The 27,746-nt window shown below is 42.4% G+C and overlaps 1 protein-coding gene across 1 annotated transcript in view; it reads left to right on the top strand.

Annotated features, from left to right (window-relative positions):
• The first annotated feature begins 10,326 nt into the window (after positions 1–10,326).
• ptn (pleiotrophin) overlaps positions 10,327–27,746 on the top strand; it is a 44,466-nt gene continuing 27,046 nt past the window's right edge. Inside the window, exon 1 of the mRNA XM_056367615.1 lies at positions 10,327–10,536. The gene's annotated coding sequence lies outside the window, so the exon portion shown is untranslated. The remainder of the gene's footprint in view (positions 10,537–27,746) is intronic.

The raw sequence follows: 27,746 nt of genomic DNA, 5'->3' as shown, positions 1-27,746 counted from the left end.
TGCAGGACTGCACTTGGCTTTCAATGAGGGGTGCTTAAACCACAGCAGGCGCTGTAATCAGCCATCGATCCGCGGACGGAGGACTTCTCAGCAGCTGTATTCAGTCAGGCCTTTTCGATTTTGATAAAACAATGATGTATGGTGGGCGAGCAATAGGGGAAACGAGCTGAGATAATTGTTTTGTTCGTGTTCCCTCCCTTGACCACGCTGTGCCCTCTGTAAAGGTCACGCCTTATTGAGTGTTTTTGCACTTGTGACCATAACCGTGTGGTTACATGCAGCCGCGATATCGACGAAAAGCTGTTGGTGGCCTTTGGATAGTGTACTTCGCAACATTCATAAACGGGCCATAAATTTACTGAGAAAAAGAATCTTTTATGTGGCTTGTAAAGTCTCAGTGCCACGATGCTGGAAGGCTGAGTGGAGATTCGATTGAGTGTAAGAGTGGAAAAACTGAGAGAGAAAAAGACACCTTAAGATATATAACATCGAATCACACACAGATATTATTTTGAGCCATAGTACTGTAACTTTAAAGCTGGTTCTTTTCGTAACTTCTGAAAGATAAAATAACCTGACCTTCCTCTTACAAATCTTAAGTTAAATTCATAAGAAATAAAATAAAAAATAAACAAGTAGCAGCTGTTTAGCAAAAGCTACATGGGGCGATTTAAACTTTACCTTTTCCCTATTAAAAGTGTGTCAAAGATTCTTATTTTAATATATGTTGATCGATGTAGAGAGATAAATAGCTGATAGATTAGAATAGATTAACTGGGAATTGAATTCACCCAGAGATCCTCTCTGCCACACCGACAGACTGAAGCCTCTTCACTGTGAGTGATACGCATGATCTGGCCAGTGCTTCGGTCAGTTGTTTGGAATCTGTCAGGCTCCTGTGACTGATGGTTATGGGATGTTAAAGGTCAACAGTCTGGCCTTACCTGCTCAGACTGGAGCTATTCTCACCTCATTAAGTGGAAATCACAGAGCTCCTCTTGCGCCAGACACGTTCTTTTATGCATGACAGGAGAATCTAATACAGACATCAGTGTGGTCAGCAGTCTGCTGTGTCTGCATGGCTAAGTTTGGGCCCAAATGACACACAAATGAAACACACACAACTGCAGCTGCTGTGCATGGGTGATTTTCCACATGGTGCCAGTCATAAAATGTAATTTATGAATGCAAATAGCTCAAAATGGTTCATTTTTAATGCTGTGATCAATATTCATATGCCTGATGCAAGCCCCAATTAAGTTAAAGGCTTATCTTAAAAAAAAAAAAAAAAAACATTCAGTGAAGTTTTAGGGGAAATTCAAAAAAGAAAAAGTGTGTAAAAGATCTTTCTTTGTAGTTAAACTTATAAACCCACTCATCCAATTACAATAATGGAGACCATTTGGGAGGCTGTATTGTAATGCACCACATTTAATGCTTGCTAATGAGAATACAGCTTTGGTATACCTTGTTGATAGATAAAAACTCCTCAGCAAGCATTAAGCTCAGGGTGCTGCAATGCAGTGGATAATCCTTACGCTTTATCTCTTGCAAGAATGTCCATTTCCATCCATGACAAATTGTTCACTGCTGAAGCACATTCCCATCGAGGCTGCTGCTGCTGCTGCTGCTGCTGTTTCATTAAAAATGGATGTTAATCAAAATGAGCTGAGAGTATTGTGATCAAAGTTAAGTCGCTATTTAAACAGAGTTTACTTTGTCTTGGCTGTAATTTGAGCTGGACGTTCCCGTTTCTCCCAGTATCATATTCAAATCTTATAAGTTGATGAACGGGCCTCTCATTTACCAACAAGTGAGTCACGTTTAATCAGGATTGATTACATTTTCTCCACCGAAAGGGAATAAATCGACTTTTGCAAACGCCGCAAATCAAATAACGCAGGTAGACTGGAGCAAATCCTCAAGTTTAATTAAAAGTCTGATAACTTGGTACAAATCTCTGCTGCTTTCAATAATGCATGTGATGAGTACGGGGGCTATAATGCGAGTAACCAAGGCCGGACATAAACCCCCGTGGTCTACAGAGTGCTGATTGCAGATGGTCCGAGCTGTGTTGTCAGATGGACTTTTATTTACTTTACCACCTCCTGGATTGACAGTGAGCACCTGCAAAGGGCAGGACCATGGCCCGCTAAGCTGATGTGTGTTTACACGCTTGGCCGACTCGGAGAGAGAAGAAGTGGAGAAATGAGGCCGAGGGGCCCGGTGCCAATCACAGGCACTTTTAGCTGTCTTGCTAAATCCCTCGAAGAGTCAAAAAAATTGAGACGAACCCATCACTTTCGCATACGGTCCCTATCACCCAGATGCTGTCTCATTACTGAAAGTATTTTTCAGTCTTTTTTTTTTTTTTGTTGTTGGAAGGAAGGGAAGTGTGGTTGAATTGCAGCTGTGGCTCAACCTCTCTCCCCAGCCCTCTGGCGAGATTTCCAGCGGTAATTTATTTTCTTATCGATTGGGACTGCAGGCCCTTCCAAACACTGACAACTGGTGATCAGCCGGAGTGAGACAGAGGTGTTTTATTATGAGGATATTGACTTCTATCTAAATTCACTTAAGTACCACAGGTAGGTCGTCTTTGTAAAGCGTTGGGAAGTGGCGAGTCGGATGCTTGAATCTGTGCAGCCCTGACGCAGAGAACTCCCATCATCGCACGGGCGATGGGAGGCAGCAGGTATGTGGCAACACAAAACCTGATGTCCTCGGGTCGACGCCGCTGTGCCTCAGAGGAGGCGGCGGGGGGAAAGGTTCAGCGTTTGGTCACAGAGCTATTTCCCTTCCTTCTTTCTCTCAATCGGCAGATAAAGGAGGGCTGCGCGATGCCAGGCAAACAGCCTCCAGCCCACTGGGTACAGACTAGATGACAGAGCAAATCAAACAGAAAGACGAGTGCTCCCTCGGGGGTTCAGGGTCCATCAGTGATAGCAGTGATCCCAGGCAGTTTTTATCCTCCCTTCCCCTGTCTTTTTTCTTTTCCTCTTTTTTTTTTTTTTGCTACGCAGCTTGGCACTAATCCTATTGTTAAAGGTGACTGCTGGGAACACAGAGACGCTGCAAGCTCGAGTACAGAGCTCTGTTTTTTTTTAAAATGATGGAACAAAGTTACTTTTGCACAACCGGGCTGATCATGTGTCATTTGAGTTTTCCTTCACCTACTCTCTTCCTCCGGTCCTCATTCTGTCTCTGCAGTATTTCCACAGCGATTCGCTCATTAATTGGCCTTGCAGCTATTGTGTACCAGGCGTGAGAGATGCATTCAAGTGCACACTTTCTTTCTTTTTTTTTCTTTTTCTTTTTTCTTTTGGAGGCTTTGGGTTGTTTTGACAACTGAGAGTTGGAATTGTTGACTCGTCTTTGAGACCCTGGAAATCAGGAGGAATGTATTTTCTGCTTAGAGAGGGAAAGGGAGGAATGAAATATGGAAGGCTGCGTTTCTTTCTCCACAGAGCAAATCCCCAAAAGGCAGCGTGAGAATCCATAACCCCGACAACAGTTAAGAAGAAAATAGCAGAACAACGTGTGTTGTTTTAAAATGTTTTTTTTTTTTCAGGCAGACTCCTGGACGACCTTTTGTTGTTGAAGTTCTCAACCTGCTCACTTAGCAAATATGAAACTTCACAGCTCAGATATCACAAAAGGTCTGTTTAGATATTTCCATTACTGCTGACAGACCCCTGTTCTGCAGAGGAGAATCCCTTGCCCTCTATAAACTTACTTAGCCTTGTCTTTCAGTGTCTTTCACAAGTTCTTAATTTTTGTTTGAACTATGACTCGCTTGAAGCTTTTATGCATTTTCATTTTCTGTCATCATCCCTCCTACCAGATCTCATACTCGATTATCTGCAGCGCCCGACATCAAATAACCACAAGAAGGATCACGTACATTTTCTGTTTTCAATCTGAACCTCTTTTCATTTATTTTAAAGAAACAGACATTTTTTATAGTCTGGCTTCTGCTCTATAGCATAAGATTGAAAAAGCCATTAATGAGAACATACCCAGGCCATACTGGGAACACAGAATTAAGCCATTAGAGATTAATGAGGTTTTCTTTTGGAGGGGGTGGGGGGGGGGGGGGGGGGGTGTATGGAGGCAGATAAACGCTGGGCGACGGGGGCCAGACTGTTGGCTGGGAGACGAATTGGGCGAGGGCTGTTTTCGCCAACCCTGTCATGCTCCGCTGGCCACGCCGGAGTGTTTTGGCTCCTTCAGATTAATTGTCAGTCATAAATTAAGTTCCGCAGTGTTGAAGTCACGACAGCCAGGACAAGGGGCTTTCACTGACATGGTTATACATGAATGTAGGAGAGGACATGGTTTGATTTATCTAGTTGGAGTCGCATTAAAATTCAGCCGGGAAAACTTCTGAGGCATTGTACACAGGAAAATGAACCCTGTACTGTATCAGATTTCCATTTGTTTGACTGGTAGCAGCTTCCACAGCCTGACACCCAAGAGTAACTCAAAACTTGACATGTCCTAAGATCCCTACTGCTTTGGGAGGGAACCGCATTATCATACAAAAGCATCAGGCTAATAAATCAGCATTCATCCATTTTCAGTCCGATTATCTTGCTAATCAATAGGTTTTCACCATTGCACTGCTGATGCTAAAAGTGTATGATGACTAATTAGCATCAAATGGATTTTAAATGGAGATTAAATACTGCATTAAGCCCTGAATAACAAATGCAGCTGCAGTCTTGGACGCATTAGCGGTAAACCATCGCCACTTACATTGCTTTATCCACAATGGAAATGTGAAAGAATAGTCTCGCCTGAAGTTGCTAACAACAACAACAGAGAAAGAAAACATGCCGACCGTATTCCACGGGGAATTTCCGAGGACGGTCTTTGGAAAGTAAAAATCTCTTTACTTTTATTAGCTGGGGCATTGGCATATAAATATTAATATTCAAGCGAGAGCTTATGCTTTATTAATGAAACTGAGCTTCTTGTGAAATGAAATGGGAATAATGGGATACTGTTCATTACCCCATGCTCAATAGATGAAAGCCATAAACTTCATCAGGAGATAAAGGTTGTGCTTTCACAAGGACTGGATCGTGATGGGAATCGACTTCACCGAGGTGTTTGTGTTGTGTCTAGTTAAAGTAAGTTATATGAGAGAGCGTGCTGCTGTTTGTACTGATCAGCTCCACTGAAAAATGCTCAGGATCAAAAGAGACTTTTAAATCCTTAAAGCCGCACCACTCTGTTGTTTTTTTACATTAACCATAGATCAGATGATTGTGTGTAACGTGAAAGTGTCTCAGCTCTGCAGTTCCCCTCAGATGTTAGCGTCTTTTTGCTCATTTAAAGAAAAAAACTTTATTCTTACTTTCACTGCTCTTGTCAATGCACCAGACACCAAAACAAGTTCCCACGCTGTATGTTAAAAAACTACCTGGCAATAAACGTGATTCTGATTGAACTTTTTTCTAATAGAGCCGCTATAAGCTGTTTCGCCTGGCATTAAATGGCTAACATTAGCATAGCAGCTAAAGAGCCACACGTTTCCCTCAGTAGTTGGTGGAGGTCCAAAAAAACAGAGTAATTATTGGGGTATTGGCTTCCAGATGAATGCTAATGTGGCTCCTTGTTTGCAAGATGTAAACACTTATTTACCAACACGTTTAACCAACTTTGTGACTGATATCTGACCCTGATAATACGCCGGTGTTGTGTTTTAAAGCTTGTTGCTCCGCCCCCAAAGTGGCCAGCACCATCCACTCCTGTTTCATGACGTTTGTGTCCACATAGTTAACTATTTTCATATATATGTTTACACAATTATTATTTCATATTTCAATAGTTTCAATATTTACATCTGCATCTTTATAATAAGCTCCTGAATCCGTCGCTGTAGTTTTGCTCTTCTTTACCTCAGTCTAAGTCCTTCTAGCTTCTGGTTGGTTAGTTTAGCGACATGAGACTCAGAAACAGGAATTATTGTCATTCTGATCCTCGCTGTGTAACTTTTGCAATAACTAACTTTCTGTTGGTTTTCCTGTATTACTTTCCAGCCTTGCTACTTTCCAGGTACTGGCTCCATTTTCTCTCCACTGTTACTTCTCTCTATTCTTCACTTGCAGCTCCCATATTGCGAATATCTGTCCGTCCTCTGTTGTTCGCTTCTCTCACTCTCCACTTTTCCTCATAAGCTTTTATTAGTGGCACATTCGCTTTATCGGCAGCAGGAGTGTGAGGATACGAGGTGTCGCGTGCTGCAAAGTCTCTCTGAGACAAACTTGTGATTAAGGTCGATATGAATAAACTTGGCTTGACTTGTTTCATTAGGTGTGCTACAGACAGCTGGATACTGTATTTAGCTAAATGCGGATTTAAATGGCAGCCATGGCCTCACAGATGTTCAGTGTGAGTGTGTGTGTGTGTGTGTGTGTGTGTGTTTTCTGTCCTGTGTCTGGTATGACTTGCAGCCTAGCAGGGTACATCCTGTGAATCACACACTCAAGACATTTTGTTCCTGCCTTTTGTCCTCATGTAGTTTCTCCATATGATGCATGGAGTGTGTGGAGTACGGCAATGAAGGAACATGCATATCTGCCCTCTGACCCCGGCATATGTTATTATAGGTGCATCGTCTGTGTGTATGATAATCTTATATCTAAACACTTTTTGACTGATTTGAGAGGATGTTCTGAGACACAGCAATTTTCTCTCCTTTTCTTACAGCCATAAATTCAATCTCCATTTCCTTCCAGACATGTTGCTCAAATTGAATACTTGCTTTGAAAAAAAAAAAGTGGAAAAATTACTCTTCTGCCATTTCCTGTCGCTCTCATCTGTGTGCGGATACTTTGTGGTGTTTGTGTAAGAGAACGACGGGATGGAGGAGCAGAGCCATTGGAGCTGTGGTTACACACACACACACACATACACACACACACACACACACACAAAAAGACAGAAAGAAATGCTGTGGCTGACTTCGACAGGCTGATTTCATTCGGTTTCATCAGACTCTCACCGCAGACAGGCCCAGTCGCTGCCGTCTTCTTATTGGGCTGCCGCTGGACATATACTCAACGAAGAGGGTTAGTGGGGCTTAACAGCGGCTCCATCCCGGGCTCTGTTCAGGCTCACAGTGACAGGGGCTGGTTTAAAGTCAGTAAAAATAACAAGGGGTGCTGTTGGATTTGATATAAAGATCAAATTTCACTCAAACTCCTTCATATCTTGTGCAAACTGCCTTTGGAGCTCCCTTTGTGCTTTCGGAAAAACAGAGGATCTTTTCTTTTTCCATCGTTTGTCATATCTCATTTAATCAAATGAGGGAAATGATATCATTGGAGGAGCTCCTTGTGGATGCCGCTAAAGCATATCGCACACTTAGGGTGGGAGGGGCGGGCTGAGGAGGGGGTGCAAATGGATGAAATGCATTATTAATGAGTTGAATATGAGACGGCAGCAGTGGAATGGTATATCGTTATCAGCGGGGGGGTATGAGTCATACTAATTACCGGCCATCGCTGGGGCTGATGCTGATGCTGAAAGCCCCAACAGTGCAACATGATGCCGAACATGTGCAGCGCTGCGTTGACAGCTCCGTCACTGAAGCAGCTCCTCCACAGTATCTGAAGGGTTTGGCAGCACGAGCGAACAATGGGTCGTCAGAATAAAGGACGACCTTCACCGCCTATTTGTAGAAGTTCTGAAAACATATTGCTTTTTCATGTCATTTGGCCACTGAAGTGATCCTTAACATCTCTCAACTTTGTTCATCTGCTTGATCTTGTCTAAAAAAATCAAAAAAATCAATGCCTTTAATTCTAGTTTCTTCTTTAATTTACACTTTAGATAAGGACATATCTTTCAGGGGCAGATGCACCAAACAGCCCCAAGGCTCCTTACTAACTAATCAATTATTTTGCTGCTGGCCTATTGCTCACCAATTTTGGCATTTTTTCCACTTGGCCCCTCTGCGATGACTTAAAAATACAAGCGTTTATTTACTTGTCCTTACCTTTACGAACTTTACTCGAACTCATCTCACCTCTTCACCTCTTCTAATATCAACCAGAAAGTAGCTACAGTGGATTTTTTTTAGATTTGAGACTTGGACATGGGTCAGACTGGCAGTGGAAATATTAGATACTGATAACTTTTAGTTTGCTAACTTTTAATTCAACTTTGACAGAAAACAGATTGAAACGCAGCGTCTACAATTTGCTTACAAATGGACTCCATATAAATATATATATATATATATATATATATATATATATATATATATATAATCTTATCAGCCACTCAAAGTGCCACATATACCCATATAGCGTTTTTCTACCATTCACACACCAGTGAAACATCGGGGGCAGTTTGGGGTTCAGTATCTTGCCAAAGGGAGGAGGAGCCGGGAATCAAACCGGCGACCTTCCAATTAGTCGACAAACCGCTCTACCTCCTGATTCACGTCCGTCCCAAAGACTTGTGACTTTGACTTGGTTGGAAAAGACTCAAGACTCGACTTGAACAAAGTTTACCATTGATGACTAATTCAAATTTTGGGCCCTCTCTTTTCAGTTGATAATGTTGAGCCTCCACCACAATGGTCTCTGGGTCTGCTGCCACCTATAAATAACCATTAAAGTACTGAAATGCTGCATTATAAAGACATTGTGATTGAGTCTGAATAGCGGCTTAACAGCGGACCCTGGCACTGAAATGGGTTATCTGATAATTATGGGCTGTGAGGTATTTTTTTTCTAGTACAGAATGAATCCATGGCAGACACTCAATCAATAACACCAAGCCAGGAACGACAGCCTCATAACGTGAAATATGAGGCCATTTCTCTGTGTGTGGACTATGGAGAGTTTACAGAGGCGGTCTGACATCAGTATCGCGCACAGGCTTTGTGGACAGAGCTAATGGTACACTTTATTGATTGTGTGTGCTGTAATCTGTCAATCCAGGCTTGTCCAGCTGCGGCAGAGTGCCAGGGCCGGCTCTGTGGGGTCATCTCCAGCCATCTGCCGTTCCAAAACACCCCGAGAAATATCCACAACTTATTAACACACTCTCTCTGAAAGGAGATCTGGCCACAAGCGAGAGATAAAATAGATCCAACCAGAAATATGAGAGAATGAGTGTTTAATTAGCGCAAACTGGTTTTTATCTATACTGGTTTCACTATTAGAAGCCGCCTTCATTTTTAATTGTGAAAGTTCCATAAAATCATGCACCTTGTCGACTTGTTTTCTGGTGATAAATTAGCCAGGACTCAGACTTTTTAATCAAGTCGGACTGTGGTGTTTTGTTTAGCGCTGAAATAATTAGCCGATTATTCCATTAGTCGAACAGAAAATCAGTGTTGGGCAAGTAATTTGAAAAAAAAAAATGTAATCAATAACTAATTACACATTGAAAAAAATAATTAAGCCTGCACAACCTTATTAATTACACATCAGCAAAAGTAAATATAGTTACATTACTACATAGTTACATCATGACAAAAGGGCCTTAAAAACAACTCCAAGGCCTCCACATCTTCTCCTGCTTTTAATGTGTGTATAGAAAACGGTGAATATTGTGGTTTAAATCATGATAAAATGCACAAGAGTTTGTAGCTTCATTCATTCAGGCAGCTTCGTTGAGTTTAAGACATGAGAACAACCACAAACCCGCCCAGAAAAACCCCAACATATAAAAAGTGAGACAAAAAGGCAACGTAATCAGATGTCACGCGTACGACACTGTAACCGTGTTTCTTTCAGCGCTCGTCCATATTAAAGTTGAAAAAACAAAACCAGAGCCCAGCTGGTGTTTGTCAATATTTTATTGATTGTTGTGGTTGGACTCACTTTTCCATGGATCAACATGATTTTTTTTTTTTATATAACTCTGTGTGGTTTGACTGGGCTGCAGTTGCGAGCTTGTTCACTCTGTTGGCTCATCCACGGCTCAAACAGTCAGGATTTTGTTGTTGTGTTTGTTCGCTTCTCCTGAATATATCCGCCTCTCTGTTGGTATTTGGATCAGTTCCTCTCACTCTCTCACTTCCCTCTCTGTTTATATGTATCTCATCCGTCTCTGTTCTCTCTCTCTCTCTCTCTCTCTCTCTCTCTCATAGCACTTCCTCCCTCCGTCCCCACGGATCTCCCAGGCACTTTAGCTCTTAACTGCTCTCTCCCTTTTCTCTCACACCCTCCATCCTCCATCTCACATCTTCTCTCTGGTGTCTCAGTGAGTACCAGGCAGGGGCGTCCCTGGAGTGACCTTGGGGGTAATGAGCTCCTGATCACGAGTCAGGAAACCCGGCATGCAACACCCACCCCACCACCCTCCCCTCACCCCATGCAACACACACACAAAAAAAAAAAGAAAAAGAAAAAAAAAAAAAAGAAAGACTACACAGCTATCGTATGCTCAGCCCACAAAGAGAAATAGTATTGGAAAGGCAGGGCAGCGGGGCAGAGGTGCAGATGAAAAGAACCTAGAGAAACTACTTCTTCAAGCTCTGATTTACAACTACCAGACCTCCAAAATAAAGTAAGTGGATTTTTTTTTTTTCTGGGTGCAGACTTACTGATGCATAGCTTTCGTGGGGTAGGTGTGATGTGATTATCAGGTGGTTACTTGAGCAGCCAGGCGAGCAGAAAAGTTTGGATTTGAACTGTATTCTGCGCAGAAAAGACTCAGTGGAATGGATGGTACAAGCACGAAGGCCATTTTTGGTGTGTGTTTTTGAGTGTGTATCTTGTGTGTATGACTGCCAGGACCGCCAATATCAACCCCTGTTGTGTTCACATTGCTTTAAAAAAAACAAAAAACAAAAAAAAAGTTTGGGTAAAGTTGTGATAAAAAAAGTAAATTAAAAAAAAAGTAAGTTTCTCTGGTGATCAACACAATGTTTTGCATTTGTGCATTTTTGCAACTATTTTGCCTTTTGGTGAAATATGAAACAGTAAAAGTAAAGCTTCTGTAGACATGGTCCTAATCGCTTCTTTGTTACTCTTCCCATTTTAAGCAGATTTCTCCCCGGGGCTGTTGATAGGAGATAATAAACATATGAAAAACACAAAAGACTATTAAGCTTGAAATGCTGACAATTATAGCCGCAGATGGAAAAGTAGCTTGTAGACATATTGGGTAAACAATTGGAAAGTCCCAATAATCCAGCAGCCATTGGCTATGGACTGTGGTGTTAAATCATTAACAGGGCCTTTCTCCTCAGTGATTAGACTTCAAACATCCATATGTTTTGTTTATTATCGCTATCAGCCAAATATATGCGAGCCCAATTAAGAATGTCTGTGCATGTGTGCCGGTTGAAGTGGGCCACTTTTTCCCAGGATGTCGTAATTTGGGTCAGGCCTGACTGGAATGACAAACCCCGAGAAGCCGTATTGTATCAGCGCTATGTAGTCCGGCAGACCTTCTGCTTTCGTTGCCATGGCTTTCTCCAGCCCTGGTATAGCAACCCAAGTCAGACCAAACAGTGTTCCTCTCTGTCTTATGGGCATTCCTGCCGCGGACAAAAGCTTTCTCCGGCTCATTCTTGCTCGAAATGAGGTGTCCGCTTCATTTCTTTAGAATCAACACATGGTGTGGTCCTAATGAAAGAGCAGGGGGAGATTAAACATGAGGTGGAGATGAGCTTGAGAAACCAGCTTTGGGTGCCGTAGGAAGTCAGAACACAATGTGGATTAAGCTGGATGACAGCCAGCAGGGCCAAACTCATAACACTGCTTCATTTCTAAATAGGTCCTGGCATTTTCCTTCCAAGATGGCCACTTGGAGGCCTTTAAGAGACATTTTACACATTCTGCCCTTTTCTCTTGTTAAACGCTTGCCCCACAGACTTCACCACGTGATCTCGCCTATATGTCAAGACTAAGCACAAAGCCAGTTCATTTCCGTCCGTGTCTTCACAAATGCTTTGACGAGACTGTTCTCCATGGAGGAGCCGAAGCAATAAGGCATAGAATTGCGCTGTTAGGGCCCTGAGAAGTCCGCTCCAGGGGGGAGGGAAGCGCCGTGAATGGAGCCGATTCTCATCTATAGGGCACAAGTAAAGTGAGAGAGAAAGAGAGAAAGAGGGTAGGGGGATGAGGACATACACAAAGATCCTCACACTGAGTGGCTGGTTTATTCTTGTGGGGTACGCACTGACCCCTCACATGTGGGATGAACAGAGTGAGCCTTGATGGGGTCCAGAGGGCCTCCACAGAAAAGGGAGGACAGGATAAAAGAGAGGAATAGAAGAAAAGAGGAGGGGAGGAATGCCAGGAGAGAGGCCTGTCAAGGCAACATCCCTCATTACATCCAGTTTGAAACATCATCGTGCAGAATTTGTAGGAGCTGGAAAACCTAACAATGCGACTTTAACAGGACGATTCAGGTGTATTGAAGCTTGTGCCTTATTTTTTACAACTGTGTCCACCATTCGTGTTGGCAGTAAGTGACCCAGCAGCATGGTGGAAGGGCTAAAAGAAGTCAGACACAGGCAGTCACACAATGATTCTGGCTCTACAGTGACACTATGGAGATGAGTGTAGTTTCTAATATGTCTCAAGCTCCAATAACACTGGATCCTCCAGCTCCCAGAATGCATTCTAATAGCATCTATCGTTAAACCTTCCCTTATTATCTCACTCTCATGTTCTCGTTTCCTCCAGGACCGAAGAAGACAGTTTACAGACTCACTTCCTGGTTCAGTTTTTGACCTCTCTTACTTGCCGTAGTCGTACGTTTTCCTCTGCATCATTTTGGGGGCCTTCAGGTTAAGTTTCAGTCTTTCTGACCACGTGACTGCTTTCCCTGTTGCGCTGTTTTACAGAAGTTGTTGTGCAGTGTACAAAAACTACGAAAATAGTTATGTAAAACTGGAATTATTCTTTAAAAATAGTTCTTCAGGAAATGCAGAGGGGAAAACAATCACATTGCCTGGGCTTGCCCCTGAAATTGAACCCCTTTCTTTCATTTATTCAGCTGTGGCAATAAGCAGTGACTGCGGCCGGACCAGCGCCTGAGGCTGCTGGGTTAATAGTCATGTGTGGAAATGCACATGTTCTCATGGAGACGTCAAGCAAGCAAGCTATCTCATTACAGGCCTGGGCGAGACAATCAAAGCTGTCTGCAGAACCTCTAAGCTGGTGATGAGAGAATGTTCCTCTTGTGTGGTGTTGGTCCCCATTGTGTGAGGGAGCCCATTGACGGGGCCACTAATGCCTTTTGTGAGGGGATTCAAATACACGAGTCAGGGTTCGTGTTCTTGCACACAAGTGTTTTGAGGCATGTTGTGAATCCCTCAGTCGCTTTTTGATCACCATCTTCACACCATAAATAAAAAAGGTCCTCATTTCTTTCCTTCCTTAAATTCTACTTTTCCAGTGGAAAAACAAATATCTAATTGTGGCCCGCATCTCTCCGCTCCGCTGTTGACTTGATCTGATGTTTGATCCTCAGAGAGCTAATGATAACCTGAGGCTTTCCACTATAATCATTCAGCTCATTAGTGTCCCACTCAGTCACACATGCACCCACACACCCACAGACCCACACACACATGCACAAACTGTCCCCAGGCCTGTCGGTAGGTGACTGAAAGAAGAGAGGGCAAAAGTCAGAGGTCTGCAACTTAAGTTCTGCACCTTCTGAGAAAGTAAACAAACTCCTTAAATTAATTGGATGCGTTTGATTTGAGAAACACAACAACTATGCATTAAGATAATAAAGTTGACAAAAAGTCAACTTAAAGGTCCCATATTTTACATTTCTCTGGTGTTTATAGCCATAAGAAGAAATGCAGTATTTGTGGTTTTAATTATCAAAAACCATTTCAGTGTAGTTTTACATCTCCCCTCTCAGGCTTTTCTCTGGGGCTCTAGCGACAACAGGTCAGTGAGCCAATCATAAATGACAAGATAGCACTCGCTCTGCCTGCTGATTCTCACTCCATACAGAAAGGAAAGGAATGTAAATTAGCGGCTGCCTGGAGCAGTTTGAAAAAAATAAAACATCCAAATATATACTTTATTGCACTGATTCAAAAACATTCAGCAAAAATGTCACATGACACATTATCCCCTCTTAAAGTCAATATGGTGAACGTGCTGTCAAGGAGCAACAGTCCAGTATTCACTCTCATTCAGCTCCTGAGAGACATATACAGCTCTTGCACAGCTAAATGCTCTATAACTTTGTCTTTGTCTGCTGTTTGGTGCTGGGCAGGTCGTGTACAATGGTTTTTTTTTTTTTTTTTTAAAGATTCTTTTGTCTGCAGCTGCTGAAAATGAGGTTGATGAAACAATGAGCTTGAAGAGACTTAAAAAGCTCCACAAAGCCGGGGTGAAACTGCAGAGTTAGGTGATTAATCCTTGTGGGTTTGTCACTACAAGCAACCCCCTTTCACATTACACACAGTGATCTGACCCATTTGTAGTATAAAAAATATCGTTTAGAGCTACTTTAAGATGGTATAATAGTAATTAAGGAGCTAAAACTTGTAATTTGGCATGTTTGCTTGGCTGCAATTTGGTTATCACACAAACAGTTCCTGTAGCATGCAAGATAGAAGCTTTGGACAAAGCGGGAACAGTTGTGTATCTTTAGCAACTGTCATACAGGGAATACGGGTCCTCAGGGTGCTCCCCTACCCCTAATTTGCGTGTCCAGGCTTCCGAGTGTGACGCACAAGGGAATGGGTAGTGTTTGTATTCCTCTAAAGAACTGAGGGATGATTTCGTCTCTCTTACGCACGTTGTTGTCAGAGAAAGAGAGAAAAGGTTAGAAACTGAGACAAAGAGGAACATAAATGTCTGGATATTAGCATGATCATGGTCATTTGTCTGTGAATCTTTTACCTGATGATAACACGTGCAATGGAAATGAAACCACGCCACCTTATCGACGTGGAAAACTTTCTCCCTCAATGCAGAGCCTTGCTAAATGGCTCAAAGGTAAACCCTAAGGGGGGTATTAAATAACATACAGCCAATACGCTGCCAAAGCCCTGCCTAAATGCTGCAATCTATTGGCTCAATCAATGCAGCCTCATTTTATTTAGGGTCACTCTGTGGCTTGCTTTGTTGCCAGGAGTGGATTCGACCTGGCCGGCAGAGTTATTAGCAACATTATAATTATTCCCATAGAGAGTATTTGAATCTTGTAAACAGTGTGTAGGTGATAAAAGGAAATGATAAAAAGCATTTAGAGATGCATGGCAGCTGGTCTCTTACTCACAGGGATTTGTTGTGATGTGGCCACTGATGTTGAATGGAAGGTTAAATTGATCGTGAGCATCACTGTGGAAGAACCGCCTGCCACTTAGTGTCTCTATTCCAATCCCACTGCTAATTGGATTGCTAATGGTAATGTTGCACTGAGACGACAAACTTCTCTGATTAGAAAGGTTTGTGTAGTTTATTGTCAAATTCAGATCACATGAAGGGGAGATTTCCTAGCATTACTCTCTTTAACTGATTCAATAAAATTACATGTTGAGGATAGAAAATCTGCCCTTTCCCTCTTGCAGCTCTTTTTTTTTTTTAGGCCAAACAGTGGTTACCAGGCTGCTTAAAGCACCAAATCTTCAATACTTAATTCCAGAATTATTTCAAACAGTTTATACAGCCTCCTTATGCCAAAGGGGGTGTCTAATCCTTGGTTAAATCTCAGCAGGTTTTAATCTGGTCCAGTGGAGAGTTTCTTCCTGTTCCTCCCTTGAGGCGCCACATTCTGGAGAAAGTATGATTTGGAAAGTTAAACACCTATGATGGATGGGGAGAGGATTAGATTGGCCCACTCTATGGTTGCAAACACCAAGGATGGTTTTATGTCCACCCACCAATAAGTGATTAGAAACCGGGATAAGTAAGGGAGGGTGGGAGTGTGCTTAGCAAAGCCCCAAGGAAGAAAGGGCTCTGTCAGGCACTTGTTACTCGGCCTAGATACTCTGAAATGTGTGTGCATGTTGCAGCTATCCGTTCAGTTGTGAATGAATCAATCATTGGAAGGACAGAATTATCCCTACCAATATTTGAGTGAACTCGTTAGCACTAGGTTTGAAGGGAAGTCATATTAAATCATTCCACCCTCCAAGAGGTTAAGTGTAGACACAACTGATTTAGCCATGCTTGCATTTCATTGACTGAAAGGGCGGGGGCTATCTGAAGGCTCACGTCATGTGACAATATTACAGTGGCACCCAACGTCACCAGAAAAATGTCATCTGATGTTATTTAACCATGTTAGCTAGCGTTAACTAGCAAGCTAACCCTGACTTCTGTCTTCTGTAGGCTAGCAGTCAGGTTGCTAGCAGGAGTAAACGTGAAATGGTGGATATATCAAAGCATGAGTTTCATTTCTGTCGAATTGATCACCATGAATACAATGACTTTTTTAATGCCTTACTATACTATGACGATTTATTTATGGGGCAGCACGGTGAGCAGTGGTTAGAGCTGTCGCCTCACAGTTATAAAGGTTCTAGGTTCAAACCCTGGGCAGTTTGCATGTTCTCCCTGTGCTCACATGTGTTCTCTCCAAGTACTCCGACTTCCTCCCGCAGCCCAAAGGCATGCAGCACATTGGGTTTATTGGCGACTATAATGCTTTACTATACTATGACTTTTTATGCCTTACTAAACAATGATTTATTCAAGAGGTGGCATGGTAGTACAGTGTTTAGAACTGTTGTCTGACAGTGAGAAGGTTCTGGGTTTGAACCCCCGGCCTGGGGCCTCTCTTGCATTTTCTCCCTGTGCGTGCTTGGGTTCTCTCCGGGTATTATGGCTTCCTCCTGCAGTCCAAAGACGTACACATTAGGTTACGTGGCAACTCTTTCTGACTTTTTATTCCTTACTAAACCATGACTTCTTCGTGATGTGCCAGGGTGGTGCAGTGGTTAGAACTGTCGCGCCACAGTGAGAAGGTTCTGTGTTGAAACCCTGGGCATCGGCCCTCTTCGTCTGAAGTTTGCATTTTCTCCCTTTGCCTGCGTTTGACGACTTATTTATGACTTAGTATATTATGACTCATGAAATATATATGACTGTGATGTTTCCATATGTGTCATCTATAGGGGGATGTATTGACATATGACATATATACATCCTCTGGATACATGAAGATATAAGTTTATAACATATGAAACACTCACTTATGTAACATAAGTCTATAATATAAATAAACATACTAAAATACATATTTCTATTAGCTAAACATATACTGTATGTCAATATATGATCTTGGTCTAATTTTTAACAGGTTTCACAAGTAATTTTTACATATACATTTTTAAACTTTAAATGCATATATGCTTTTACTTCATATGAACAATATTACTATGTGGAAATTCAACACATATACATATATTACATTTGCATATGGGCATTCCTGAATGTAAATTCAGATCTTATATGTTAATAAACCGTTTAGTTGACGGCATCAAAAAGCCAGTCCCTTTGTTTAGGAGGGGTGGTGGGGTTGTTGTGTCCCTGACCAATGTTTAGACCAAACCTATGCCCTTGGATTCAATTATGCATCGTGAATCCCTGACTTGAGAGTAGAAAGTTTCTTCCACATGGAGGCAAAAGGCAGACGGAGGAGTTAGAGGAGAGAGTCGAGTGGGAAGGCATCAGGAGAAAGGGAGAGAGGTGAGAGAGAGAGAGAGAATCATTAGTCATATCCATTAGTATTCCATCCACAGCTTGTGCTGTGAGACAGCCGGTCTGTCCAAATAAACAACCAGCAAAGGGGGGATGCCTCATTATAACTTCTACCCTTTTTTCTCACCCGGAGTTCACATTCCGTCTGACCATAAACACCAGGCCAGGGCTGTGGCCTTGCCCTCTGTCTCCGCTGGAGTTTAGAGTTGTTAGCGGGGCTGGTAAAGGAACATTTCACATGCTGTTCTGTACACGACTAAGACAAGCAGAGTACAAGGCGACATCCTGGGAGACGGACAACAAAAACACAATGCGAATTCTTATTGTTTAGCCCTCTGAGTGTTTTGGATTTATGCCCTCTTCATCCTCATGCATTGCCTGGTTAAAAAGGCATCTCTCCACCCTTGAGACGTCTTGTCTTTATGCTGCAACAACACCAAAAAGATCCCAGTGCTCCCAGAAGGAGGCAGTTGCACTCATCTGGCACTAAAATATTGAACATAAAGAGGCTTTGACACAACCTTTGCCAGGCTTCCATTAAAATGTAGCCCAAGGTTTAAGCAAATATCTTTTTAGGCGAGTGAAAATACAAATCAGTGCATCAAATACCTTTATGTGAAAACATCCATGAGGACATGACAAGCTTATATAATTAATGGAGGATGAGTAACTCTGATATATTAAGGCATATCACTGCTGCTTCCCACATAAGATGGCATTTGGGATTTTTAATGAATTAATATGTCTCTCTGATCTACATGCACCCTCTGGTATTTTTATCATGGTGATACAAAAGTGGGTGCAATGCAACAAGAGACCCCTCAGGACCCTCCTCAACACCGCTGTTATTTTAAGTCCTTATTTTTGGAAGCAAAGGGCCAGGTACTTCAACCACAAGGTGTATTTGCAATATCAGATGCAGTCTATTGCATATTCTCTTTTATTGCCTCCACTGGCCATCTATCCCTCCTCAGCCAAGCATACATTTCTGCAAAAAATGCATCCATCTCCACTCAAATTATGCATAAAGTAAAAACGGGCATAAAAGCAAGGAGATGGAAATGTATGTATGTAATGTAAGAGATGTCCTTGGACGCCGTCTGACCACCTTTATGCTCTCAGTAAAAGGGCAGAGCACAAAAACTTGTCCCTGGAGCAGCACCCTAACAAGTACCCTTTCTTTCCGAACCTCTACCATCTGTACCTTGGAAAGTTCAATTACGTACCCGAGTGACCTTTAAATATTATCATTGGGGTATATAGAGAAAACCAGAGTACTGCCTTCATTTGAACTCCCTTACACAGCAGTTATGTGGTCCTCTGTCTCTTCACTCTTGGCATAGGGAGGCTGTTGGCTGACCAGCCAGAGGAGCGAGTTAGTGTTGTGACTAGGACATGATCCCGCACCAGCTTTCCACCCACCAACGTTGCCAACTGGGATCAAACTAACAGCTGGACACTGAACCCTCTTTGCAGTGGTGGACAAGTATTCTTTTTTCTTTCCCCTGTACCATACGGGTGCTTTAATCAGCACATTGCCTTAACAGACCTTAAGAACATGACATTTAACCTTTACTTCAGGGTGAACTGGAACTAATTTCTACTCTAAAGTATCGGAAACTGCTTTGTACCTTTATGTTTGGTCAAAGGCACAAAAGGTTGAGCAAAAAGGTCCATTAATTCAAAATGTAGAGTAGACTATTTTTTTGCTGACGGCTGCCGTACAAGTACTAGAGGATCGCAATGGATTTAAATGTCTCATATTGTATGAAGTCTTTTTTGATTATAAAACAGGTCTAGGTTCTATATTCATATTGTGAAAGTATCACAGTGCTCAGTCCACAGAGAAAATTCACACAGCCTGTATTTAGAAACTGAGCCTTACAACCAGCCACCAGAACTTAACTTTGTGATGTCACAACAAAAGTCACCACTCTCAGCCATGCCCCAAGCCCCGCCCACCCGGACCCACCATCCTACTTTGCAGGACTTGGTTTGATCTTAGTGTTTTCATGCAATCTGATATATTTTCATTCGATCATTCAGAAAGGTCAGCTAAACGAACAGTGGCTCTGATCCTCCCTTCTGATTGGCTCACAGACCTGTTGTTACTAGAGCTCCAGAGAGAAGCCTGAGGGAGGAGATGTAAAACTACATTAAAATGTTTTTTTTGTACTAAAAACCAAAAAGATATCTTCTTATGGATATCACAACTTAAAAGAAAAAGTGTAAGATATTGGACCTTTAACTTTCAACTTTATCGTCTTAAGATATGTGCATGTGTTTCTCCAGTCATTTATTTTACAGTGAAATATTATTTCCCACAAATCAAAGCCAGAAATATTACATTTCTACTCAGTATGGACAATTGTACCTCTCTGTAACTCTTCTGACTGTGTTCGCCCTACAGAGACAACCAGCTCTGCACTCGAGTTATCGAATTAACTGTATGTCAGTTTTGGGCCATTGTGTGCTCTTTTCAGCCAGGGGGAAACTACCTTGACTGCAGTGGCTTGTCTGACACACATTAAAGTAAAATAGGGTGTCAGCGGAGGCAGTAGCCCCAGCCACACTCTGCAGTGTTCGTACACGAGGACTGGATGTTTCCTCTGACTGTTCTAATGCTCAGTGGCAAGTTCAAAGGTCATGTTTAATGCCCTGGGCTGTGACTGAGGGCAAGAGCCACTTCCACTCCCTCCTCCACCTCCCTTTTCCCTCCCCTTAACCCCTACACCCACCCCACAGCTGAGCACAGCCAGAGTCATGTAAAGGCTACTGGCATCCGTGCAGCAGCAGCAGCTTACTGAGTGGTGTTCTCATTTTTGAATGGGAACGACTGGATCTGTCCACGCAGCAAAATGGAGCTCCGGTTATTTATTTGTAAATTGTGTCACATATAGTGTCGCCACAGTTATGGTTTGGTAAATAAAGCCGGAGCAAATGGTGTTTTGTGCAGATGAATGTAGACAATGACAGCAGTAGGCATACAGGAAATGTGGTGGGTTGCGTCCCTGATGGATGGAAATAGCTTATTGCAGAGGAAGACTGATGGTGAATAGGATGGATCTGTGAGTTGGACTTCAGCAAACACTGCACTCTGTGTGTGTGTGTGTGTGTGTGTGTGTGTGTGTGTGTGTGTGTGTGAGCAACAAGACTAAATGATGGTTGGAAAGGAGTAAATACAATTTCATACAGTGGATACCTTTATAGCTTCAACTCTCTTTAGTGTATGTGGCTTTTTGGAATATTGGATTGTCCAGTGTCCTATTTTATAACACCAGTGCAGCAGATAACACAGTAAAGTTGCTTGTTTTTAATTCAGCTGGCATAAAAAAAGGGATTCCAACTGATTCTCAGAAACCTCTTAAGCTGAGGAATCTGCCGCTGAACTTCAGCGTCGTTTGCATCGGCCCCACGAACCGACCGACAAGCTGCAGCCGATTTTTATTGGGGAATAAATTAGACGGTGTGAACGCTGTGTATTGAATTCCCATCAGCCTCTCCGGCTGACGTCAGCGGACCTCAGGCGGTGGATCTCTGCGGTGCTGCATGTGACCTCCTCGGTGACTGCTCTCCACTTAAAACTCCAAACCCCCTCTCCAAACACACAAACAGACACACGTACACACTGTTTTGTTACACCCCTGAGAACTGGATGCCAATTATATGCCAATTATTATCTTCTTTTTTTTTACTTTCTATTTTTCCTTTTCAAGACAAGGGTGTCACATATACAAAGTTATTTACATGTTTATTAAGTTTGGTGTTAAGGCAAGATTTCAGAGGACTCTTTGGGAAAACAGGTGTTCAATTAACTTTGAGCCAGCTGGTATCAGAGATGTTTTAAAGCCGACTGCTTAAGTTGTTTGCTGTCTTTTCTTTTTTTTCCCTCTCTCTCTCTCTTCGATGACTGACACCCAGACAATGCATCATCTAGTACTGGCTGGTCTAATGATTGTTAGTCACAGATCAGCAGTTCGCTCTGGAGAGCAAGGCCAGACTCAATGAAGAACTGTTTGAGTGTTTCCAGACTCTACAGGTTATAGATTGGACTTTATCTCTTTCCAAGAAACTTAGCCGTGGGAGACAGTGCTAGATGAAGGCAATGCGCCATGTTGGCCATCTCCTCGTGCCAAATGGCCCCAAAGACAATGCAATAAAAGTGAAGGATTTGCTTCGGCCAGAAGTCATGTCCTTGACAGATCAGGGATGTCCAATCTTCCTCTGTCCACCACTCTCAGTAAATAACTTTCCCCCTGCTTCCTCGATGGCTGGAAATAAGACTGTCACCGGGTCCTGGAATATAGTGCGTCGCAAGCTATGTTTGATTCATTGAGGGTCGCGAGGAGTCTGGCAGAGTAGGAACTGAGTGACACTATCATTGCGAACTGGAGTAAACAAGTTAAAAATAGCGGTCTCTCTCTGTCGTAGAGGGGTTTCTACGCTGCTTTCCTCGCAGTTTGCATAGAGACACAAGACAAACAGGTTATTATCTTCTAACCACAAAATATTAACAACGCTAAGAATGTACAAGATGTCAGGGCTGTGTCATGATAATTAGTTGTTGCCGCTTTTGTCTTAATTATGTTGTATTCTTCTGTAACTCCTCTGCAGAAACCATGAAAATAAATAAAGGATGACTTTTACCCAAATTATTTATTTCATGTAAAACAGTAGAAACCTAACATTTCCAATTAATTAATGCTTTAAAAAGTCAAACTAAATATTAAACAGAAAAAAGAAAAAATTATATAAAGCAAAACTAGAAGGGAAGGGAGAGCACAGACCTCCAACGAGGCCAGTGTCAAACAACATACACCAGACGTCAGAGAAAACATTTAAATTTATAGTAAATGATCCCGGATCTGAACCTAAATTGAATGGGTTCTGCTCTGTCCCATGTCCCATCCCTTCATCAAGTTTGGTGCAAATCAGTTCAGTACTTTTTACGTAATCCTGCTGACAGATAAAACAAGTCGAGTTCAGTTTGGGGACAACCAATAGAATCAATCAAACTCAAGTCGAGTATTAACTCTCCTTTTGCTCTCTGGTGCTCTTTTCCAATTCCTGTGGGAAATATTTGGCTGTTCAGCTGCTGGACAATCCACTATGTTCACCAGCTAGCTGCCAACTTTGTCTGTTACACAATGTAGAACCAAAACAATGAGTTTAAAGATGGTAACCTCCCGCTGAACTCAAAGGTCTGGTGATAACTCTGTGTGGGGTTGTCAGTACGCCTTACATGTGCTCATTTGACCTGCGGGTAAAATCCAAAAGACTGGTTAACGCAGCTTCAACTTGCTCTACAGCGGTTCCTCGTTAAAAGAAGTCAAAAGCGAGATTGTGAGAACTGGATTCAAATCCTGCAAATCTTAAAACTTTTGTTTCCCTTTACACCAAAAATACACAAAATAAATGGTAAAATAACCAAATGTTTGTGAAGCATTCATTGATCTGTGGTTGGCGAAGATAAAGGGCAAGTGAAGTGAAGGCTTCATGTCTCATATTTAAGCTTCTCCCCGTTTTGACACATTTTCTGAGAGACGTGTTTTAGAGGTTCTTGCACTGCGCCGGTATTTCATGCCTGTTTGACTGAATGAATTTTGATGGGCTGCTGGGGTCCAGGCGTCTTTAGCAGTCCCGACAAGCCTTTGTTCTTTCCCTGTTTTCGTGTCTGATCCCCAACAGCCCACGGGGGGAAAGAAAAGCTCAGAAAGCCTTTTCTGTTTGATCAACTTCTAACATATTTGAACAATTTAGGCAGGGATGAGTGCAGGTAATTCAAAGCCTTCCAAAAGTGTGTTTTGGGAAGATGAGAAGACGCGCTGGTTGACAAGGAGTAGTGGAGAAAATCTGTTTTTTTTTTCTTCATTTCTGTGCTGCTGCTGACTCCAAAACTACCCATCAACATGGATGATATTTTTAAATGAGCCCCTAATGCAGCTGACACCTTCCACCCACAAAGAAAAAAAAAAAAAACATCTGAAATGATCCCATCTCCCCCCAGAACCATCTCTATACCTTTTCTGTGCTTCCCTTTCCTAAGGCAATAACTGATTTCACCCAGCAGAGGCCAGTGTGTAGTTGATGAGGTCATTCACTCAATATGACATCCACACTGCAAAAAAAAAACAAAAAAAAAAAACACCTTTTGAACACCTTCACATGGAGGTCACACTGAAGAGAGAGCACCCTGGATATCATTTTACTCAGTCTAAGCGCAAAGGAATCAACGGGACAACGAGCAGCAGGAAAACAAAGACACATACACACGGTGTTTGATGGTGAGGTGAGGTACACGTTAAGGCAATCTCCAGGGTTGTTTGAGGAGCCATTGGTAGAGAGAGAGAGAGAGAGAGAGAGAGAGAGAGAGAGAGAGTACCCAGTTCAATATTGTCATGAAAGGACATTGATGGTGGTGGGGAGCCATTAAATACAGTTGCTGCCACAGAATGCAGATGAGAGGTCAGGGGTATTATGGATAGATCATGAGAGCCCTCTACTGACAGTTAAATCAAAAGATTCCAGTATCACCATCAAAACAAGAAGTCTCCTGTTTCCAATTGCTGTTGCACAGTAAGAAGAAAAATAGACTTTACTGAATATGTATGATTATGTCCTGTGGTTGGGGTTGTTTTTTTTTGTTTTTTTTACCCTCCTCTATGATGAGAATAGAAGTAAGACTGGGTAATTCTAATAATCATTTAGCACTAACATGTTATTTCAGACACCCACTTACTGCTGTAAAACGACTTAGTGATCTGAAGGGATGCGTGGAGGGGATAAAGAATTCAGTGGGAATATGCTGGAGTTGTTAGCAGCCTTTAGGAGTGACCAGTTTAGTTCAAATGATGATCTTTACTCTGAGTGATTCAGCCTCACACACGACTTTCAGATACATTAACTGCTGCAGATTCTCCTGTTTCTGGAATTTGAAATAAGAATTTGTCTGCATTTTAAAGGTCCAATATTGTATAAAGTGAGATTTCCATGTATTTTTTGATTATAAAGCATGTTCTATATTAATACTGTGAAAGTATCAAAGCGCTCAGTCCACAGAGAAATGCACACAGCCTGTATTCAGAAACTGAACCTCAAAACAAGCTGTCAGGACTTCTGTAACTTTGTGATGTCACAACAAAGCAGTCACCAAGCCCCACCCACCTGGGCCCACCATACAACCTTGCAGGATTTAGTTTCTCTGAGTGTTTACCTGAAATCTGCTAGATTTTTTTTCAGTCAATCAGAAAACAGTCAGCCAGTCAGAAGAGAGGAGGCTCTGAGCCTCTCTTCTGATTGGCTCACCAACCTGTTCTTACTAGAGCTCCAGAGAGAAGCCTGAGAGAGGAAATGGAAAACTACATTGAGATGTTTTTTTGTACTTAAAACGTATAAATATATCTTCTTATGGATTAACACTTTAAATAAAAACACCAGTAAAGTGTAAAATACCGGACCTGAAATCAAGTGAACTTTTCTAACTCAAATTGGATAAATGTGTTTTCAATTATTCAAGAAAAATTTGATCCAGCATTTGAATTAACGATTGAAGATACTTATTCATCATTTTTATGCAGTTTCACACCCAAATATATTTCATTTAAATGGAGCAAAAGAGCTTCTCATGAGAACTTAACAATCCCATTGACATTTTTCATATTCAGCCGCGTATTTTGCGAATAACATTTGGGAGGATGAAAACAAAAACTTCACTCTCAACTTCAAGTTCACCTCAACTCTGCCAGACTATCTTTCACTTTCAGACAAGCTGCCGGGGGTATTTGAAGAGGGAGGGGAAAAACTGCAGGGAGGAACAATTCCCCAAACCAAAGCAGCACAGAAACACTGTTATTGAACGCCACACCTCAAACTCCCGTCTCTGTGGGTCGTCCACCTGGGAGCGCGAGCGTGAGTGAATATTAATCAGCCGAACGGTTTCGAAGCAGAGATGGGAATCGAATAGAGAATTCAGGATCGTGCGCGCAGTAATTAACAGTGAATCCACACCTGCCTCCAGCAGGTTGGGCACATTTGGTGCAAATTGGAGGGTCACTGACTGGTGTCCTTGGGAGAAAATAGTTGAAAATGGCCACATATGATTGCCTCCCACCGAATCACACAGGTTGGTGATTAAAAAGGCCGAAACTCGCTCGGTTGCAGTCATCCCTGAAATTGGACGGATATCAAGGTAATGCTGCGACTCACAGGGCTGTAGAGTCCGACTATTATTGTTATTTTAAAATCAATAGGCTTTTCTCTTTTTTTTTTTTTTTTTTTTTTTAAGGCGTTGCTCTTGGGGTTGGGGGCGTGTGTGACGTGTGTCTTGTAGATGTTGAACTGTAACTATTTCTCTCTGCTGCTGCTGCCGCCGTGTGATCTGAGGTGAGCCTCAGCCTGAAGGGGAATTTACTACTGTTTGCCTTTGTGAGGCTTTCCTAATGTACAGTCAAGGCTTTGTTCCACTGCCACACTACAAGGGAACCAACAGGACTGTGGTGCTTCAGCAAAACAAAGAACCCATCCTGTACCTTTGTTCTTCAGCATTAGAGACCACATAGACCTGCACCTTTAGTAGCTATTTCAAGAAGATAGAAAGGAAACACATAAAAGCACCTCTGATTCACAGCATGTGGGCTCAGGTGAGCAAATACGATAGCTAAATATATATAGCATAAATATACTGTATATATTCTCCAGTATCTGTGGCTGCAGTGTGACACTAATACTGTAAACACAACATTACATCTGAAAATGGTGGGAAGAGCTGTCAGAGCTGTCCACCACAATTTGTTTTGCTAAAGTGAATAAACAGGGCCCGCCCACACTTTCTCAGTTATTGTCTTGCCTTTTCCATGTCAGAACAGTCAGAACCTCTCATCTCGCACGCGTCTCGGTGACAGCACAGTTTAGCATGCCTCGCGAGCTATAACGTCGCCGCCACTGTCACCGCGGCTTCCCCTCAAAGAGACGCGAAAAGTGAAGGAGAGATGAGATTCTGCAGGCAGAGCACGAGAGAAAGGAGGCAGTGGAACTTTAATGAATCCTCTGACGGCTTCTCTCACATCTTCTATACCTACAGCCCTCGTGCAGCACTGTGCAAAGAGAAATCCCAGGTGGTAGCAAATGCATAAAAGCAAATTATTCCGTCTTTGACTTTACCACAAACAACGTTCACCCTCATTTCCTACAAACCTGATGCATAAACCTTTTCTTAATGGGTCTGTCTGGCAGACTGTAGCAGGTGCTGTGCTGTAATGCATTTTTGGATAAAAATACCCACCAAATGACAAAGGTTATGTTATGTTATGTTACGGGAGCAGCACATTATCCTGCATCACATCACAGCTCCTCGGCACTTGTTAATTTCCAACCACTGACCTTGAAGCTTGATTGTGCTCTATTTAGTGGAGAGTGGTGGCTGCCTTTAATTGACATAGATCCTCAGAGCTGGAGGGGTTCACACTGCAGAACTTCTTTTTCCTTTGCTGTTGAACCACGTCCATATTATTGATTTAAAAGTCCCATATAGAGGAGGACATAAAGGTGAGATTTTTTTATTTTATTATAAAGCAGCTCTAGGTTCAATATTAATACTGTGAAAATATCAAGGCCTCAGTCCACAGAGAAATACACGCAGCCTGTATTCAGAAACTGAGCCCTAAAACAGGACCTCTGTAACTTTGTGATGTCACAGCGAGACAGTCACCGCTCTCAGCCATGTCCCAAGCCCCGCCCACTTGGACCTACTGTCCAACCTTCCAGGATTTGGTCTCTATGAGTGCTTTACCTGAAATCTGCTACATTTTTATTCAGTCACTCAGAAAACAGTCAGCCAGTCAGAAGAGAGGCTCAGAGCCTCCTCTCTTCTGATTGGCTCACCTACCTGTTGTTACTAGAGCTCCAGAGAGAAGCCGGAGAGAGGAGGTGCAAAACTACATTGAGATTATTTTTGGTTCTTAAAACCACAAATATATGTTCTTACTGATATCAATAACAACAAGTAAAAACACTGGAAAAGTCTAAAACAAGGGACCTTTAGTACCCAGCTTGCAATGCTGTATCAAGGCTGTTTATACTTCCAGTTTCTTA

The sequence above is a fragment of the Seriola aureovittata genome, chromosome 22, assembly GCF_021018895.1.
Source record: "Seriola aureovittata isolate HTS-2021-v1 ecotype China chromosome 22, ASM2101889v1, whole genome shotgun sequence".
Taxonomy (NCBI): domain Eukaryota; kingdom Metazoa; phylum Chordata; class Actinopteri; order Carangiformes; family Carangidae; genus Seriola; species Seriola aureovittata.
The sequence above is the reverse complement of the archived record's forward strand: the minus strand, read 5'-3'. Positions and strand labels throughout refer to the sequence as shown.